General features: G+C 42.7%; 1 protein-coding gene and 1 pseudogene across 1 annotated transcript in view; one reads left to right on the top strand and one right to left on the bottom strand.

Moving 5' to 3' along the window:
* TCF12 (transcription factor 12) overlaps window positions 1-19451 on the bottom strand; it is a 325844-nt gene that overhangs the window by 129054 nt on the left and 177339 nt on the right.
* Window positions 16596-16774, top strand: LOC115659279 (annotated as a pseudogene).

Genomic DNA, 19451 nt, shown 5'->3' with positions numbered 1-19451 from the left:
GTGGATGTGAACGTCTGTAGACCATTTTTGCAGATTGCAGATGGATGGGGATCCAAATTTTATATCTAAAGCCCTGCAAATCTGTGGATATCCGCAGATCATTTTTGTGGATACAAACTTTGTATCTGTGCAGGACACCACTGATGTGCCAGCAGACTGAGATTATTGAAAACTGATTTATTTAGAGAGAATTTTTATTAAGCAGTGGCATTGTACGAGCTATAATGCTCTGCATATACTTATCAAACTGAAAATAGTCATAATATACCTTTGCTTGCAAACTGTAGCCATCCAGGAACAAGACCACCTGGGACGAGAACATAATTAAAATGCTAATAGATCTGACACAAAGAAAGGATGTGTGCTTAACTTACGCCCATGGGACGTGTATCTGTAACGAAAGGGGCAAGCCATAAAAAGGACAACAGAACCCTTTAAAATATTCATACAACTGAGAACAAGGGGTCTTTTTAAAACAACTACACTAAATATAAGGAAATTGAAAGACTGTGTAATATCAGACGTGCCTTACATATCAAGGCTTATGCCATGTCTCATCATGCCTGTGAAAACTTTGACACCCAGCTGCCAAAGCTTAAGGGACTTTCTATTTAAACTGCCTGTGCACCCTATGAAAGAGACTGGTCTTCAACAGCTAACACAGAACCATAAAATCACAATAGAAAAGACAAGCTAAGAAGCAGACAGCTTGAAGGATGCCAAAAACTCCACAACACAATTACCATTTTTTAACCTTTAAATTAAGTCTATTAAGTCTCCTATCTTATGTCTACAGAATAAAAAGTTTAACTGCTGCTATTTGTGTGTGCTTCCACTCTCTATTAAACAGTGTGCATTGTTTAAGTACAACTGTATTTTGGATTTGACTGTTAATTCTGGAGAACAAGTGTCAACTGACCATCCTGGGAGATGAGACATGCATTATCCTTGGGGGAGAAAGAGAACACAGGTGGGGTTAACTGCGCACAGGTGACATAAGGTGATGATTGAGAAGCAGCAGAAGCATTTCTTACCAATATCAGCCTCTGGTGCAGAGAGATCAGAGGTGAACATCAATGAGACCTTGGAGTACTAAGGAATCTGACATGCCAATCATTACACAAATTATTTAGACTTCTCTCCCACTGTTTCATATCTAGGCTCCATCTGAATCGTCAGATCTAGACTATGTTAAGGTTTTAAAAATCATAGTTCATCTGGATATAAAGTTCTCTTTCCTCCCATGAGTTAGCCTGCTAAGTCTCCATATCTCAAACATATATTTTGCTCCCTGGGACATTTCATAGCTGGGGAAAACTCTTTCACTGTATTACCCCCATCTGTCACTCTTCCATCCCAGAAAATTCACTTGAAAGAAAAATGCTCATCTTCAGATTCCTATTCACTCCAGTATATAAATGAAATTAAAACCTACCTACCTTACTCCTAATCCCACTCCTGTATCCTCCTTCATATAGGAAGGAGAACGGAATCTGCAAAAACTACTTACTTGTACCTTTCCTACTCTCTCCTTTTATTCTACTCCATCTTCATTTGTTGATTTCCCTTTCTACCTGTGAGAGAGCGAGTCCTCTTTAAGATAGTTAATCTCTGCAAATAATTTTATGATATTTCTTTGGCTATACAGAATTTATGATATTTGACTATATAAAAAGTGAATAGTATTGAATAATAAAAACCTATTTTAGGTCCTGAAGTAAATGGTTTGTAGACAAAAGGTAAGGAAAGTTCTAATAGAGTAGGATAACTTGAAATTTTAAAATTCCTTCAAGTTTGAGATTAAAATTGTACAATTACAAACACTGAATGGTCACTTGATTTCAATGTTATGATGATATATTAAAAAATCTTAATTACTGCAGTTACATTTATTAAGTTCATCTGTATGTTCAAACAGAGAAAAATACAATTACAGAAAGTTTTGAGGTGGTTTAAATTGTTGCACTTTTAGTCTTTCAACTTTTAGGGTTATAGTCACAGTATCTGTTTAAAGAACTGCTTTGGAAGTGACTGATGTTTTATGCAGGGAACTGTTGTTTTCCCAGATAAACAGAATATCTGTTCTTTGGCTCACAGTTTCCATGACACTAAAAACAAAACATTCATCAGCTCCAACTTGGAGTTTGATGATAAATGCAGCTGCAGCTTACAACAGTTCACAATGTATCTCATCCCTCCTCTACTGAAGTAAGGCACTGTATTTCCCCAAAAGTGACTTTATTGTTTTTACCAGTAAATTCTTTTCTGCCAAAGACCCAAACATATAAAAAACTCTGTCCGGGTACCATTGCTGAAATCCAGATTACATACAAGATGAGCAGTTATTCAGTTCTGCCAGCAGACATGTCTATACTTCAAAATTACTGAAGACTGATTATCTTAAATACACAATAATTAACACAAACAAAAACTTCACTGCTAATAGCAAAAAATACTTTTCACTTATAAAGTGCCTTTTTACCCAAGAATTTCAAAGCATTTTTCAAATATTAACTAAGCCTCAACTTCCTTGTGAAGTAAGTACATATGACCCCATTTTACAGATGGGTAAATGAGGTAAAGTTTAAGCTTAAATTCCTGATAAATGTTACACAGCAAGTCAGAAGTAGAGAAAATTAGAATTTAAATGTGCCTGATTCCCAATTCTGCCTACTCCCCCAAACCACACAGAAGAGCACCCATATATTTAGAACAGAATTTAGAATGAGACACTATAGCAAAAAAAAAAAAAAAATAGAAGTTAGAAATGTAAGACCTATTGGCTTATCCAATCTATCCTCCTCGCAGTACAGACCCCTGGGGGACACTACTATTTACCTCTCTCCATTATGAAAACTGACCATTTATTCCTACCCTTTGTTTCCTATCTTTTAACAAGTTACCAATCCATGACAGAACCTTCCCTCTTATCCCATGACTGCTGTGACCGACCCAGGCCAGTGGGGTGCAGGAGTCTGGTAGAGGGCAAATATACTGGTCACTGGGTGAGCAGTTTTCTGTTCCCTGAGTGACCAGAGCAGGGTCTGCACTAGAGTAGTCAGGAACTTGCTAGAACCAATTAAGGCAGACAGGCTGATTAGAACACCTGCAGCTAATCAAGGCAGGCTAATCAGGACACCTGGGTTTTAAAAGGAGCTCACTCCAGTCAGATGGGGAAAAGCCAGAGGAGAGGAAGTGTGTGAGAGGAGCTGGGAGTAACAGCTGCAAGGAGCTGAGACTTAGAGGGTGTGTATCAGACACCAGGAGGAAGGTCCTGTGGTGAGGATAAAGAAGGTGTTTGGAGGAGGCCTTTAGGAAGTAGCCCAGGGAGGTGTAGCTGTCACACAGCTGTTAAAAGAGGCACGATAGACAGCTGCAAATCCGTAGGGCCCTGGGCTGGAACCCGGAGTACAGGGTGGGCCCGGGTTCCCCCCAAACTCCCAACTCCTGATCAGACCCAGGAGGAGTTGATCCAGACTGGGGGGGGAGATCACTGAGGTGAGCAAATCTGCCAATAAGCGCAGGTCCCACCAAGGTAGATGAGGAACTTTGTCACACTGCTTACTTTGCTTAAGAGCCTTTGGTGAGGGACCTTGTCAAAGGCTTTCTGAAAATCTAAGTACACCGCATCCACTGGATCCCCCTTGTCCACATGCTTGTTGACCCCCTCAAAGAATTCTAGTAGATTGGTGAGGCATAATTTCCTTCTACAAAAACCATGATGACTATTCCCCAACAAATTATGTTCATTTATGTGTCTGACAATTTTGTTCTTTACTACAGTTTCAACGAGTTTGCCCGGTACTGAAGTCAGACTTACTGGCTTGTAATTGCCGGGATCTCCTCTGGAGCCCTTTTTAAAAATGGGTGTCACATTAGCTATCCTCCAGTCATTTGGTACAGAAGCCGATTTAAATTGTAGATTACAGACGACAGTTACTAGTCCTGCAATTTTACATTTGAGTTCCTTCAGAACTCTTGGATGAATACCATCTGGTAGTGGTGACTTATTACTGTTTAGTTTATCAATTTGTTCCAAAGGCTCTTCTAATGACACCTCAATACGGGACAGTTCCTCAGATTTGTCACCTAAAAAGAATGGCTTATGTTTAGGAATCTCTCTCTCAACCTCAACCATGAAGATCAATGAAAATAATTCATTTAGTTTCTGCGCAATGGCCTTATCGTCCTTGAGTGCTCCTTTAGCATCTCGATCATCCAGTGGCTCCACTGGTTGTTTAGCAAGCTTCCTGCCTTTGATGTACTTTAAAAAAATGTTGCTATTACTTTTTGAGTCTTTGGCTAGCTGTTCTTCAAATTCTTTTTTGGCCTTCCTAATTATATTCTTACACTTCATTTGCCAGAGTTTATGCTCCTTTCTATTTTCCTCATTAGGGTTTAACTTCTACTTTTTAAAGGATGCCTTTTTGCCTCTCACTGCTTCTTTTACTTTGTAGGTTAGCCACAGTGGATCTTTTTTGGTTCTCTTACTATGTTTTTCAATCTGAGGTATACATTTAAGTTGAGCCCCTATTATAGTGTCTTTAAAAAGTTTCCATGCAGCTTGCAGGGATTTCACTTTTGTTGCTGTACCTTTTAATTTCTGTTTAACTAATCTCCTCATTTTTGTGCAGTTCCCCTTTCTGAAATTAAATGCTACAGTATTGGGACTCTCCTTGTGGGTTCCAGGACTAGCTGCTCCAAGAAGCAGTCATTTAAGGTGTCAAGAAACTTTAACTCTGTATCCCTTCCTGAGGGGACATGTATCCAGTCAATATGGGGATAGTTGAAATCCCCCATTATTATTAAGTTTTTTATTTTAGTAGCCTCTCTAATCTCCCTGAGCATTTAAGTCACTATCATCATCCTGATCAGGTGACCGGTAATATAGCCCTACTGCTATAGTCTTATTATTCAAGCATGGAAATACTATCCATAGAGATTCTATGGTACAGTTTGGCTGATGTAAGATTTTTCTTCATTTGATTCTATGCTTTCTTTCACATATAGTGCCACTCCCCCATCAGCACAACCTGTTCTGTCCTTCTGATATATTCCGCATCCTGGTATTACTGCGTCCCATTGATTATCGTCATTCCACCAAGTGTCTGCAATGCCCATTATATCAATATCCTCATTTAATACGAGGCACTCTGGTTCACCCATATTATTTAGTCTTCTAGCACTGGTATACAAACATTTTAAAAACTGGTCACTTTTCAGCTGCCTACCATTATATGATGTAATTTAATGGGACTTTAATCATTTGACTGTTTCTCATGAGATTGTACCTGTATTTTATCATCTTCCATCCTCTGCTCCTTATTAGGACATAGGGAATTTCCACTTACAGATCCTCCCCTAAGGGATGTCCAAACCACACGCTGCTCTGCACTTGTCAGCTTTCCCCAAGCCCTTAGTTTAAAATGTGACCCCCTAAAATAACCTTGTGACCACCCCTGCAACTTACTTTTGGGTCAGGACCCCAATTTGAGAACTGCTGGTCTCCCCTCATAAAATCTGTAAAGTATAGGGTAAAAGTACACAAAAGATAAAATTTCACGGTCCATGATGTGTTTTTCATGGCCATGAATTTGGTAGAGCCCTAAGTATAGCAATTGCTCCCTCTTCTCTGCTGGTGTCATGGTGAGAGCTCCCCCTCCTGTTTCAATCTACTCTAACGACTGCTGAAGGTCAAACAACCCACACACCTAGAAATCAAACCATTTCTGAAGACTCTTCATTTTTGAAGATTCTGCCCTCCTATACCAAGCCAGAACAAAGCCAGGACTGCTTTTCTGAAATGAAAAAAAGATTTCTTTCTTGAAAAACAACCAAACCAAACACAGAAGTAGCCAGTCAATCACTACAGTGGATGCCTTCCCTACCAACTCAACTGAGACCAAAACCATTCCCTAAATACTACTTCAATACCCCAGACAGACGACTTTCTCTTCCAACAAAACTCCTTCCAATTCATATCAAACTTTACAAAATTATTGGAAGCCTATGGCAACGATATAAATGTTTACAATCAAAATACAAATGAGATACATTTTATTCTTCACACACAAGCCTTCAGCCTTCTTTAGGTTGAGATCACACACCCATATTAAGGCAAGAAGTTTGTTTTAATGGCCTGCCTTTAGAGGTTAATGGAACTTATGCATTTCCACGTGTTATTCTTCACAGTCAATCTGTACAACAGGCCACTCCACTGATGACTTAGTAGGATTTTATTCTCTTATCCTGGATAATCAATATAGTGGGTACTGAATGCTCTCCCCACAGGTCACCATGGTTTACAGATGTAGTGAGAGGAGCGCAGATCTGCAGGAGGAAAAGGAAGGGGAAAAAAAAGTATCATCACTGTCAATAAACAAAACCTCACACAGCAAAACTGATCATGCTAGTGGATAACCTGGCTAATCTGAGTTGCTTCCATTCACCATTGGAAACCAGTTTCTCTCCAGGAGAAATTTTCATGTTATTTTGTGGATGTATTTGCTCAGAGCAATCTCCACGGGGAAGGGGCAGAGATGTGGGTGGGGGTGAGATGTGGGCGAAGAGGCAGAGAAGCATGAGCGGCAGGATCCTTGGGGGAAAAAGCAGAGCAATGGCAGGGCCTCGGGGGAAGACGACACTGGGGCAAGAAAAGGAACAGCGTGGGCAGGGCCACAGGGGAAGAGGAGATGCAGGAGTGAGGCCATGGGGTGAAGTATGAGCTGGGCCACAGTTCGAGTGGCCTTTCAGCAGCAGCAATCTGAAGGTGGCCAGCACTATATCCTGTTTGGGGAGGCTTAACCTCTCCTGGTCCATTATACCCGCTGCTTATGAATGTCGTCAGTGTGTAGGGTATGCGTAGCTATATGCTACGGTGAAAACTAGGCTGTGTTCATGCTGCAATGTGTAGCTACACATGTTAGTGAAAGACTCTGGCAGGAGGGAGGCAGCAGGAAAAGGCTGCTGCAGCTCCCCATTGCTGGAGTCTTTCACTGCAGTGAGGAAAGACTCTGCCCTGGCCAGAGCCTTTCCCCACTGCTATAGTCTTTCCCTGCAGCAGGGTAGGCTCCAGAAACAGGGAGCTGGAAGAACTTTTCCCTGCTGCCAGGGTCCTTCCCTGTGGTGGGGGAAGGCTTAAGCAGCAGGGAGGCAGCAGGACACTACACTGCAAAAAACAGCATTTAAGATGAAAGAGGTACTGCTTGACCTATAGAGAGCTGCATAGTCTATACATCCAGATACACACCCACAGGCTTCAGAAATATCTTTACTCTACTCACCTAAGCAGTGCCTCCAGGGGTGAAAGTAACTCCGAAGACTTACCAGTAACGAGGGCCAGGGCTGGGTCCAGCTCCTGGAAGGGACAGGACCTCAGGCGTAAGGGGCAGGACCAGGAGCGGCGCTAGGGGGTTGAGTGCCCTAGGCGCACGGCAATTTCGCCGCCTTGCGCGCTGGTCTGTGGCTCCAGTGAAGCTGCTGCAGTGGTGCCTGTGGAGGGTCCGGTGCTCTGCGGCTCCGGTGGAGCTGCTGCAGTGGTGCCTGTGGGCGGTCCACCAGAGCCGACCGTCCGCAGGCACGACTGCGGCAGCTCCACCGGAGCCACGGACCAGCGGACCCTTCGCAGGCACCACTGCGGCAGCTCCACCGGAGCCGCCTGCCGCGCCCTCTGGCAAAACGGCGCCCACCATTTATTCTGTTGCCCTAGGCGATTGCCTAGGCTGCCTAAATGGGCAGGACTGGGGGTTCAGCATCCCCTAGCCAGCCCTTCCAGGCTACCTGGCCCATGCCGCCTGGAGCTCCAGTGGCGATTTAAAGGGCCCAGGGCTCTTGCCGCTGTGGCAGCCAGAGCCCTGGGCCCTTTTAAATCACCGGCCCCAGGACAGCTGCTCTCTTTGCACCCCCCCCCCGTCCCCTCCTGTTGGCAGCTGGCGGGAGGGCAAAAGGGACAGGGATGTTAAAACACTGCCATGGCAGCGCTTTAAGCAGGGTCCTTTGCCGCAGCAATGCTTTAACGTCACTGCCCCTTTTGCGCACCCCTGTCAGTGGCCTGGCTGGTAGGGTCCCTACTGGCCAGGCTGCCAAACGGGGGGCACAACTACATTAAAACGCTGCTGTGGCAAAGGACCATCCTTAAAGCACTGCTGGGCTTTAATGTGGGCTGTGTGCAGGCCGGTACCGGCTTCTTACCGGTACACCGTAACAGCCCGTACTGGCTCACTTTCACCCTTGAGTGCCTCACAGTCTACACTGCTATTTGCTATTAGAAGGGACATCGCTTATTTTTTCATCTCTGTACAACAGGATCGGGAGTTGCTGAGTGCTGCAAAAGGAGAAAGAAATACCGCTGGCACATGTAGGTGAGTACTGCTTATTATTAATTATAATAATAAAATAATGATTATATTGATATTATCAATAATAATATTGGGAAGAAAGATAGGGTGGGGGTAATAAAACAGTCCCTTATTTTTGAAATACAGTGTTGGCAACCTAATTTATACCCATGCTAGGGGGAGGCTAGCTGTGTACGTACTCTACAAACCACGGTAAGAAGTTTGCAGTGTAGACATAGCTAACAAGTAGTTATCAATGATTTGCTGTAGAAATGGGGGGATGTATCTAGTAGGGTCCTGAAGATGTCAGTACAGGATCTGGTACTAGTCAATATTTTCATTAATGATTTGGATAATTGAGTGGAGAGTATGCTTATAAAATTCATTGATGACGCCAAGTAGAAGGGATTGCAAGCAATTTGGAGGACAGAAATCAACAAAATGAAATTCCATAAAGATAAGAGCAAAGTGCTACACTTACGACAAAACAAATGCACAACTACACAATGGGGAATAATTGACTAGGCAGCAGTACTGCTGAAAAGTTTTAGTGAATGCTGGAGTTATAGTGGATCATCACACATCAAATATGAATCAACAATGTGATGCAGTTGCTAAGGCAGCCAATATAATTCTGGGGTATATTAACAGAAGTGTTCTATGTAAGACACAGGAAATAACTTGTCCTGCTCAACTCAGCATTGGTGAGGTCTCCTGGGAGTACTCTGTCCAAATCTGGGTGCCGCACTTTAGGAAAGATGTGAACAAATTGGACAGAGCCCAGGGGAGAGCAACAAAAAAGTGATAACAGGTTTAGAAAAGCTGATCTATGAGGAAAAGTTAAAAAAATTGGGCATATTTAGTCTTGAGAAAGCAAGACTGAGAGAGGACTTGATAACCATCTTCTAAGTAAAAGGGCAGTTAGGCACTAGAATCGCGTTCCAAGGGAGGCTGTGGAATCCCTCTCATTGGAGATTTTTAATAACAGAGATGTTCTGGGTCTATTGGGTCTTGCCTCAGCACAGTGGGCTGGACTAAATGACCTCTCAAGGTATCTTTGATTCCTATATTTCTGTGAGTCTATATCAGCTTGTTCCCAATATTTTGAAATGCTTTTTTGACACTGATACCTATCAAAACAATTTTTTTTGCTATTTACCTGTAAATACTTTAAAAATATTCTACAGACTCAGATTATTTTATTGCTCAGTCTTGCAAAAACATTGTTGGAAGATTCCCTATTCTAATGATTCTCAAACTATGATCCATGGTCTACCATGGGTTAGTAGAGCCGGCGTTCAAGTGGTACTGGCTCTCCTTTACTCCAACTGCAAATCACATTATAAAGAGACAGCTAAAAATACATTATGTTTTCCTAATATTATTCTCCCAGGGCAACAATCACTGTAGTTGCCACAGAGACAGAGCTGTAACTGAACATGTTAGCGCCCAGGGCAAGCAATCATACTTGCGCCCCCTAGAGGCAACATTTGGGGGGGGCCACACGTGGTCATGTGTGCCCCCAGGTTTCTGCCTCCAAATTTAGCACAGAAGTTTTCAAACTGTAAACCATACCACCCTAGATGGACACCCGCCACAGTTTAAAAACTGTCGTCTCCTGCCAGGAGCCAGCAGACGGAAGCTGGTGGGAGTTGCCCTGCCCACTTGGGTCCCTGGCTGTGTGCTGTGGGAGCCGGAGCACTGGTTGGCTGTCTGGCAGGCCTCCCTGCCCTGCTCCCCGAGCTGGCCACCTCTGCCTAGCCGGGCGCTCCCCAGGCAGGGAAGGCAGCACAGCTCAGAGTCGCACCCTGACACGCTCTTGCTTCTTCCCCGTAGGAGCTGATAACAGACAGTAACACTCCCTGAAGCTGGGCTTTGTCCATGGAGCCTGGCTGCCATGAGATGCTCACCGAGGTGCTCCCTGCACTACTCATCCTCCTTGAGCACCAGCCCCAGCTGCTGAAGGGATGCTATATGCAGGGCTCCTGCTCCCACCCCATTCACCATCCCCTTTTCTTTCCCATCCTATCCCTCTTCCCCACTGTCCCCGCCCCATCTCTCTCTTCCACCACTCCCACGTCCCCAACCACCTGCCCTATTCCATCCCCCTTTCTGCTTCACTGCCTCTTCTCCCCACCTCACCCCCATTCCCCAATATCCCTCCTGCCTCCTTTTCCCTCCCCTGTCCCTGGGCACTCACCCTTGTACACAAAACAGGATGCTGGCCACGCAGGATACCCAGCACATGTAGAAGGGGAAAACAACTAGAACTAGGATGCAGGAGACACCTGGATGCAGAGGAACCATTGGCAGGAGAAGTTTTCTTCTAAGATAAAACTGAAGTCAACTTTGTAAACAAAATTATGCAGCTCTTAATACAGGCACTGTAAGTATTGGTTTTCAAGCACCCTTTATAACCCATTAGCTATTTTGGAATTCTGAAGTTCTATTTCCATTTAAGCTTTTGTATTTTAAATAAGATGTGCAAAATGACACACAGGGTCCAACTCTGGACTTCCGGGGTCATTAGACTTGCTTGAGTGAGAACTGCACAACCAAACTCATACATATTTTAAGGAGTTCAGTGGCAAGTGGAGTCAGAGTAAAGTGTATGTTTTTTCTAATTTCTATCAAAATATTATAACTCAAATTCTAAAAAGCTGTCCTACCCAAAACTTAGAATAAAATTACACTGAATTATGTGAAAACTGTCACACTAGACTACTACATCTGATGTCTACTAAGCATTTTAAACAAGCAGATACAAACCAGTTCAAAATTTAACATTTTCATGTTTTGTATATGAAGAATTTTATTTAGAATGAAATTGCCATGCCATACATGATTTAGGATCCAATTCAACAGAGCATTTAAACACATGCTTCACTTTAAGGCATGTGTTTAAGTCCTAGTGACCTCAATGCAATTTAAGCTGGTGCCTCAGTGATTTGCTGAATTAGGGCCCTTGTGACTACATCAGTCTTCCACCAACACCATCCCTCTTCCCAAAGATGTCTACTCCTTTGCTTACCTTACAAAAAAGAAAAAAAAAGTACTGCCACTTGTGAAAACTGTTTAAAGAAAGAACGTAGTACACAATTACCTTGTATAAGCAAGGTTGTTATATATTGGGGGAAGGGGGGTGTCCTTAAGAAGGACAACATTCAGCAAATGTTGGTGTTTTAACTTAAACTCCTAAATTCATATTTGGACTCCTACAAGATATCTGACTTTCATAAGTGCTGAGCTACACCAACTTCCACTAGAGTCATTGGGAATTGCAAGGGTTCAGCACCACTAAGAAAAAAAATCAGGCCAGCTCTTTAAAATCCAAAACACAGATATAAGGGCCTTATCCTGCAAACACTTACATACATGCTTAATGGGATCACTCATTCTTGAAGTTACCCACATGCATAAAAGCTTTCAAAATTGGAGCCTTTTTAATACTTCCCATTAGACTGGGGCAACCTTTTAAACACAACACCCAAGTATAGGCAGTTACATACTTTTTACCAGTCTTAGACTACTCTAGAATATAACATTTTTAAAAAATAATATTTTGGTTCCACACCGTATGAGAAGGAGTTAGTTCACCTATTGAATGTGCTATATGAGTGCTACTGAAGTATCAGAAAAGTCACTTTTCTTTTTTTTATAGTGCATAATTTATTATACTTGGCAAAAACAGGAGTTTGTTTTAACTAGCATTTTCCAGTTTAACTTTGCAAAGCTTGGTGCACAATGATGTATTTCAACAGTTAGGATATAAATTAGGATATTCTTGTGCATAAATCATTTAAGGGTTTGTTCTAAAAGATAATGATCAATTTACACGTAGGTAAGTTGTGACTTTAGGTAGTGTTTCTATATATCCAGAAATAACCCATCCACACAGTTTCACTGAGACCTTTCTTCTTTGAATAATCCATCCCCTTCTTTGTTTACTACTTTTATTTCTTTAAGAATGTGTCTTGTTTTCCCATTACAGGGAGGAAATAAAAAGAAATGCAACTCTTTTATGTAAAGTAAATCCATCTGGATGTTTGCTGCATGCTATATTATAAACTTGTGATCCCCAACCACAATGAGTTATAGTGAACCTGCAGGCAAAATTGTCTCCATATACCACAATCCATTATCCCTGTCAAGTTAATGTTCCATGTTGAGCCATATGGCACGGGTACACATTCAACAAAGGAAATTCCTTAAACTTGTTATAATCAGCACTTGCAGTCATCCAAAAAACTATATAAACAGCTTGATTGTGTTTTGTGCATTTCAGTTAATATCCATGACAAAAAAAAAACAGGAAACAGTGCAGGAAAAGAAGAAAGAAGGAAAGTGGAGGAGTGAAGTTGCAGTTTAAAAAAAAAGACAGATACTGTACATTTTATAATTACACAATTTTTCCTAAGCAAGTGATTTTCGATTACAATAGAAAGCAAACTTTCTGACACTGAACCACAGTGCCAGATTTTAAAAAAAATATCTGCATCAATATCCTGTTCTGCATGCAAGTAAAAATCTTAAAGCTTCAAAGCACCTAATTCATGTAAAACATTTCATTTTTTAAAAAAAACTGGATCATTTCTAATTTTCATGTTTGTTTCTTCCCTACAGTTGTTGCATAATTAGTTTTAAAAAAATGGAACAGAGCTTCATTAACAATAAGGCAATTTTAATAAAGTATCTTTATATGCATTAAGTGTAGGTCATAGATGAATTAAGGACTCCCAGAAGCCTCTGGTACCTGGCACAACCCATCACATCAAGCCGGAATCAAGGTACAAGTAGAGCAGAACTTCATTCCAGCCCCCGCAGTGACAACAATAAAACGCTGAGAAAACACACTATCAAATACTGAACTCAGCATCAATTTCTGTTAATTACAGCCTTGTCAGCAACGTGATTATTCAAACAGCTCATGCAAATGTTAATGAGTTCTTATTTGCATATTTATTTTTTCCTTTGTTGAAATGTCATTGATTATTACATTCTACAATGATGAATGCTGCTGATGATGTGCTCTGATATGTAATTAGTCATTAAGTGGAATGAATAGATCAATTATGAAAAAGGACTGAGATTAAGAAATATCAAACAAGACCGCCCAATGTAACTATAGAACCTTTTTTTAAAAGGGAACTAATAAATAATTTCTTGGCATTTAAACTGCAACATCAGTAGTTTTCAATAAATAAACTGCTACTTTTTTTAGGTTAAATGAGGTCTTAAAAATTCATCACTACTTTGATAATCCAATTACAATCATTAAGATATTTTAAATTACGAGTTTCACGTCAGAATAAAAATGTAAGATTTTTTTATTTCAATTGTTTCTTAAAAAAAGACTGCAAGGCCTTCTAAAAACCACATATACAAAAATACAGAGTATAAAATAATTAGTCTTATGAAATAAATGTAAAGACGATAAAGTACATCTTTAAATCCTAGTTTGCTTTAGAGGAAAAGACGTCTCTAGCCTCTTGCAACTGCTTGCTGTAACTACCCAGCCAGCACTTGCTATTCGCAGATGAAAAAAAACACAAAACACATTACTGAAGACCAGATGGGAACATTCCACATGACCAAACCAATCAATCACCTCAGTGGGGCGCAGGTGCAACACAGCCGTGTAGCAACACACCATTTCACAGTCTATCGGGCACAAACACATGGTCACCAATCAATGGCACCCTAAGGACCTCAGAGGGGGGAGGCTCTCTCGAGTCTTACTGGTCCATGCCTGATGACTTCATAATCACACATCATTTCATTCACTGGAGGATACAAACTAGCATTCTAATAGCCTTCTACTGAAAATGGTCATGTTGTGCATATTAATAGAGTGCTGTTTATAGTGTAGCAACTGACTTTATGCTGCAGTCTAGGCATAGCATTCAAGAACAGAACAACCTGAAGCTAAAAACTTCTGTCTGAGGAAGCATATTCCACTCAGGCTAAGATCAATGACAACATTATTCATTTTGCCACATCAAAGTCTGTTTACGGAAGCTCATACCTTACACAAAGCAACTGTTAAACAATAGGAAGCAGACAAAGATAAAGGACAAAGCAGAATGAAAATCAATCAAGGACTATGGTTCTGTATTTGTTTTCTGGTTTTTTTAACCACAACACTAGATAAAAAGCTGCAACATGACCATTAATGAAAATCAAGCAAAAACTACCAAAAAAATTTAGATCTACATTGTCCAAATGCTCTTAATGGAGAAGTTGGATTTGATTTGTTTTAAGAGACTACCAACCTCATGGATTTACAGTCACCAGATGAAAAATTATGTAATGCAAAGCATTGCACCAATACACAAAACAAATACTGCTAGGTACTCTATAAAAATGGTTTGACCACGGGAACACATTTTGTTTTCAGCTATCTGTTCAAAGAAGACAAGCATCAAATATTCATTGTCATTTATGTTAGTGACCAGTTACTAGCATTATAAACATCCTGCTTTTGGAGAAGTGTATTTTTGCACATTCTAGCCACAAACCCTTCTATGAGATACTACCACAGATACTGTCAGCTTACTATATGAAAAAGGTAATCTTTGAGAAAAAACATCATAATAAGCTAATTTTTGTATAATTACACAATAACTGGAGGCTAAAAGTCAAGTGACTGCTAGCAGTAGTGCATTTAAAGTTAAAATGCAGCAAAAGTTAAATCTGGTAAAAAGATTTTCCTCCACTTTTCATAATTAACCTGTAGGACTCTATACCACAAGGTACTGAGGTAAAGAGTTTATTTTTTTACAAATAAGATCAGATGCTTACATAAATGCAGGTAAACCACTTAAGATAAATATCTATTCAGAGATGTTAACCTTCTGCTCTAAGATGCAAGTCAGCAATAATTGCATGGAGACAGGAAGAAGTTCTTCCATAGACATGATACTGCATAGTTGTTATGGGGGCTCAGTCTACACTAGGAACTAAAGTCAGTGTAACTATGGCCTGGTCTACACTACGCGTTTAAACCAAATTTAGCAGCGTTAAACCGATTTAACCCTGCACCCATCCACACAATATAAAGGGCTCTTTAAATCGATTTCTGTACTCCTCCCCAACGAGAGGAGTAGTGCTGAAATCGGTATTGCCATGTCGGATTAGGGTTAGTGTGGCCGAAAATCAACGGTATTGGCCTCCGGGTGGTATCTCACAGTGCACCATTGTGACCGCTCTGGAAAGCAATCTGAACTTGGATGCACTGGCCAGGTAGACAGGAAAAGCCCCCGAACTTTTGAATTGCATTTCCTGTTTGCCCAGCGTGGAGCTCTGATCAGCACGGGTGGCAATGCAGTCCCAAATCCAAAAAGAGCTCCAGCATGGAGATACTGGATCTGATCGCTGTATGGGAAGACAAATCTGTTCTATCAGAGCTCTGTTACAGAATACAAAATGACAAAGCATTTGAAAAAATCTCCAGGCTATAACAGACAGAGGCCACAGCACAGTGCTGTGTGACAAGCATAATGGAAAGCCAAAGAATCAAATGGATGCTCATGGAGGGAGGGAGGGGGTACTGAGGACTCCAGCTATCCCACAGTCCCCGCAGTCTCCAAAAAGCATTTGCATTCTTGGCTGAGCTCCCAATGCCTGAAGGGTCAAAAACATTTTCCCGGGTGTTTCAGGGTATACAAAAGGCAAAACGGGCTCCATGGTTGCCATGCTATGGCATATGCCAGGGCAATCCAGGGAAAAAGGGCGCGAAATGATTGTCTGCCGTTGCTTTCATGGAGGAAGGATTGAGTGATGACATTTACCCAGAACCACCCACGACACTGTTTCTGCATTGGGATCTCAACCCAGAATTCCAATGGGCGGGGGAGACTGCGGGAACTATGGGACAGCTACGGGATAGCTACCCACAGTGCAACGCTCCGGAAATCAACGCTAGCCTCGGTACATGGATGCATACCGCCGAATTAATGTGCTTAGTGTAGCCACGTGCACTAGACTTTATACAATCTGTTTTACAAAATCAGTTTATGTAAAATTGGAATAATCCCGTAGTGTAGACATACCCTATGTCGTGCAGGGGTGTGGATCTTCCACACCTTTGAGTGACACAGTTATACTGACCTAACCCAGTCAGTGTAGACAGCGCTATGTCAGAAAGCTCACTTTGTGGCCAGAATCGAAGCCATTTATCATTTATAGATAATAGTAGCTACATCTTCCCCCTTTCATATAAATTTTGAAAACTACTGCAGAATAATGCACATAACATTGCCACTTCAGCAGTGGCAGTATCGTAGCCAATGAGGTTAATCCGAGGCGCGATTATTGCTAATTGAAAACTTTACCGCAAAGAAAGCAAATCCACAGAGAGAAACTGCATTAAACTACCTTACACTAGACTTTCTAAAATAGCCTCTCCGTGTGCTCACACTTGTTAGTCACTAAAGTGGAAACAGCAGTAAGAACTAAATAGAATAATGCGGAGTCAGGCCTAATACGGTTAGCATTTGAAAAGTAAAACAATTAAGTGGCATGTCCTTTTTCAGTGGTAAGGTGATCTCCAAAGTTCAGTTACGGAAAGCTAAAACCTCATTGCTAAGAGCCGGAGAAAACATTAATCTGCCACCACAACAAAAATAATGCATCACTAAGGGAAGAAGAACAATTCTACCTTGACACGTACAGAAAGCCAATCATTACAGTGTCTGGACACCACACAGCGTGCTAAGATCAGAATAACCTTTACATTTAAAAGTAGATTCTTACCCTCCACAGGGGCTGATCACGGCTCCCACTGGCAGCACTTTGCCGCTCCAGGCCAATGGGAGCTGTGGGAAGTGGTGTGGGCTGTGGGATGTGCTGTCCGCCTCTTCCCGCAGCTCCCATTGGCCTGGAGCGGCAAACCGCAGCCAGTGGGAGCCGTGATCAGCCAAACCTGTGGATGCGACAGGTAAACAAACCGGCCCGACCTGCCAGAGGCTTTCCCTGAACAAGCGGCGGAACGGCTTTGAGAACCACTGGACTAGAGCTGAAGTTAATGGAACTTCAGTTTGACCGAGGAGTACAGAATTATGCTCATTTTTCAGTTATAGCAATTTGTGATCGAAATAAAAAAAGGTGTTGTGTAAAAATGTGCTTGACTTTGCCTCTTTACCCATGCACCTTATGCTTAATTATACATTTCAACAATTACTGGACTAGGTAAGACTAGAACAAGCAGCAGAGAATCAATGTGTGCCTAACAAATGTTACATGCATTTCTCAAAAGTTAGTTGTGGCAAGTAAAAAAAAGTAGTAGGAGAAACATATGGTAAGTAAAACCTGCTCATAAATACATAAAAGGGTAATTCTCTTTCAATAAAAACATACACACAGTCCTACCAACACAGCACCAGCTGTCCTGATCAGATTCTGCCTTTGGGAGAATTAGAAGTGTAGAAAGAATTTCCATATTTTTTTTTAAGAAAAGACGGTTACTCACCTTTGTAACTGTTGTTCTTCGAGATGTGTTGCTCATATCCATTCCAGTTAGGTGTACGCGCCGCGCGTGCACATTCGTCGGAAAACTTTTACCCTAGCAACTCAGTGGGCCGGCAGGTCGCCCCCCTAGAGTGGCGCCACCATGGCGCTCCATATATACTCCTGCCGGCCCACCCGCTCCTCAGTTCCTTCTTGCCGGCTACTCCGACAGTGGGGAAGGAGGGCGGGTGCGGAATGGATATGAGCAACACATCTCGAAGAACAACAGTTACAAAGGTGAGTAACCGTCTTTTCTTCTTCGAGTGATTGCTCATATCCATTCCAGTTAGGTGAATCCCAAGCCTTACAAAGGCGGTGGGGTCGGAGTGAAAAGTGGCAGAATAAAACTGCTGAGCCAGAGGCTACAGCCTCTCTTGACTGCTGAACCAGGGCATACTGCGAAGCAAAGGTATGGACCGAGGACCAATGGAGCTTCGCGACAGATCTCGTGGGTAGAAACACGAGCCAGCAAGGCGGCAGATGAAGCCTGAGCCCTGGTAGAATGCACGGTGATGTGGCTTGGGGAAATATGAGCCAAATCATAACAAATGGGGATGTCCGCCATCACCCCAGATGAGATCCTCTGAGAGGAAAACAAGCAAGCCCTCTCTTTGGCCCGCTACCGGGGCAGAGCTGGGGCACCTTAGGAAATGATTCTGTCAGCACAAGATAATGCGAGCACTCCACAGATGTTCAAGGAGTGCAACGGTTATGCCCATTGCGTTGAGCTGTGGGTAACATGAAAGGCCAAAACACCTTAGGGAGGAAAGCCGGGTGCGGTCATAACTGCACCTTATCTTTGCGGAACCTTCGTAAGAGCTCTGATCTCAGAGACTCGTCTGGCCAAGACTAGGTTGAGGTCCCAGGGCGGGGCTGGGCGGCGCACCCGAGGGTGCAAGCGCTCCAAGCCCTTGAGGGACCTCGAACCCATAGAGCGTGGGACACTGAACGTCCATTTTAGCCTGCTGGAAGGTAGGGATGGCTGCTGAGAGTATCCTCAGCGATGATACCGCCAGATCCTGCCGCTGAAGGCCAGAGGCAGGCCAAATAGAGGGATCGAGACCTCAGCAGGAGCAAGATCGAGCGTACTGCAGCTGTAAAGGAAACGCTTCCACCTGGCCCGGTACGTTGACCAGGTGGAAGGCTGCCTGTCACCCCGACTCAGGTACGCAGGAGCCACCGTGAGGCGAAGAGGCTGCAGGTCCGAGTGACGAAGCCTGTCATTGCCCTGAGTGATGGGGTCTGGGCTGACAGGCCGAGCAACGTGGTATGCCAGTGCTGCCTGGACCACTCTGGAGTGATCATGATGATGCGCACTCTGCCCCTGCGGAGTTTAAGCAGGACCTAACGAACCAGTGGGAACAGTGGGAAGGCATAATGCAGTTGGCCGTTCCACGGCATCAGGAATGCGTCCAAGATCGATTCCGAGGAGAGACCTTGGAAGGAGCAGAACACCTGGCATTTCCTGCTCTCGTGGTGAGCGAATAGGTCTGTGTGAGGAACCATCTCCACTTCCGGAAAGCGGGACGCCTCACCTGGGGCAGAGTGATGACTCGTAAGACATGAAAGACCTGCTGAGTCAAAGAGTTAAGACGTTCCGAACGCCTG

Source organism: Gopherus evgoodei, chromosome 10 (genome assembly GCF_007399415.2).
Source record: "Gopherus evgoodei ecotype Sinaloan lineage chromosome 10, rGopEvg1_v1.p, whole genome shotgun sequence".
Taxonomy (NCBI): domain Eukaryota; kingdom Metazoa; phylum Chordata; order Testudines; family Testudinidae; genus Gopherus; species Gopherus evgoodei.
The sequence above is the reverse complement of the archived record's forward strand: the minus strand, read 5'-3'. Positions and strand labels throughout refer to the sequence as shown.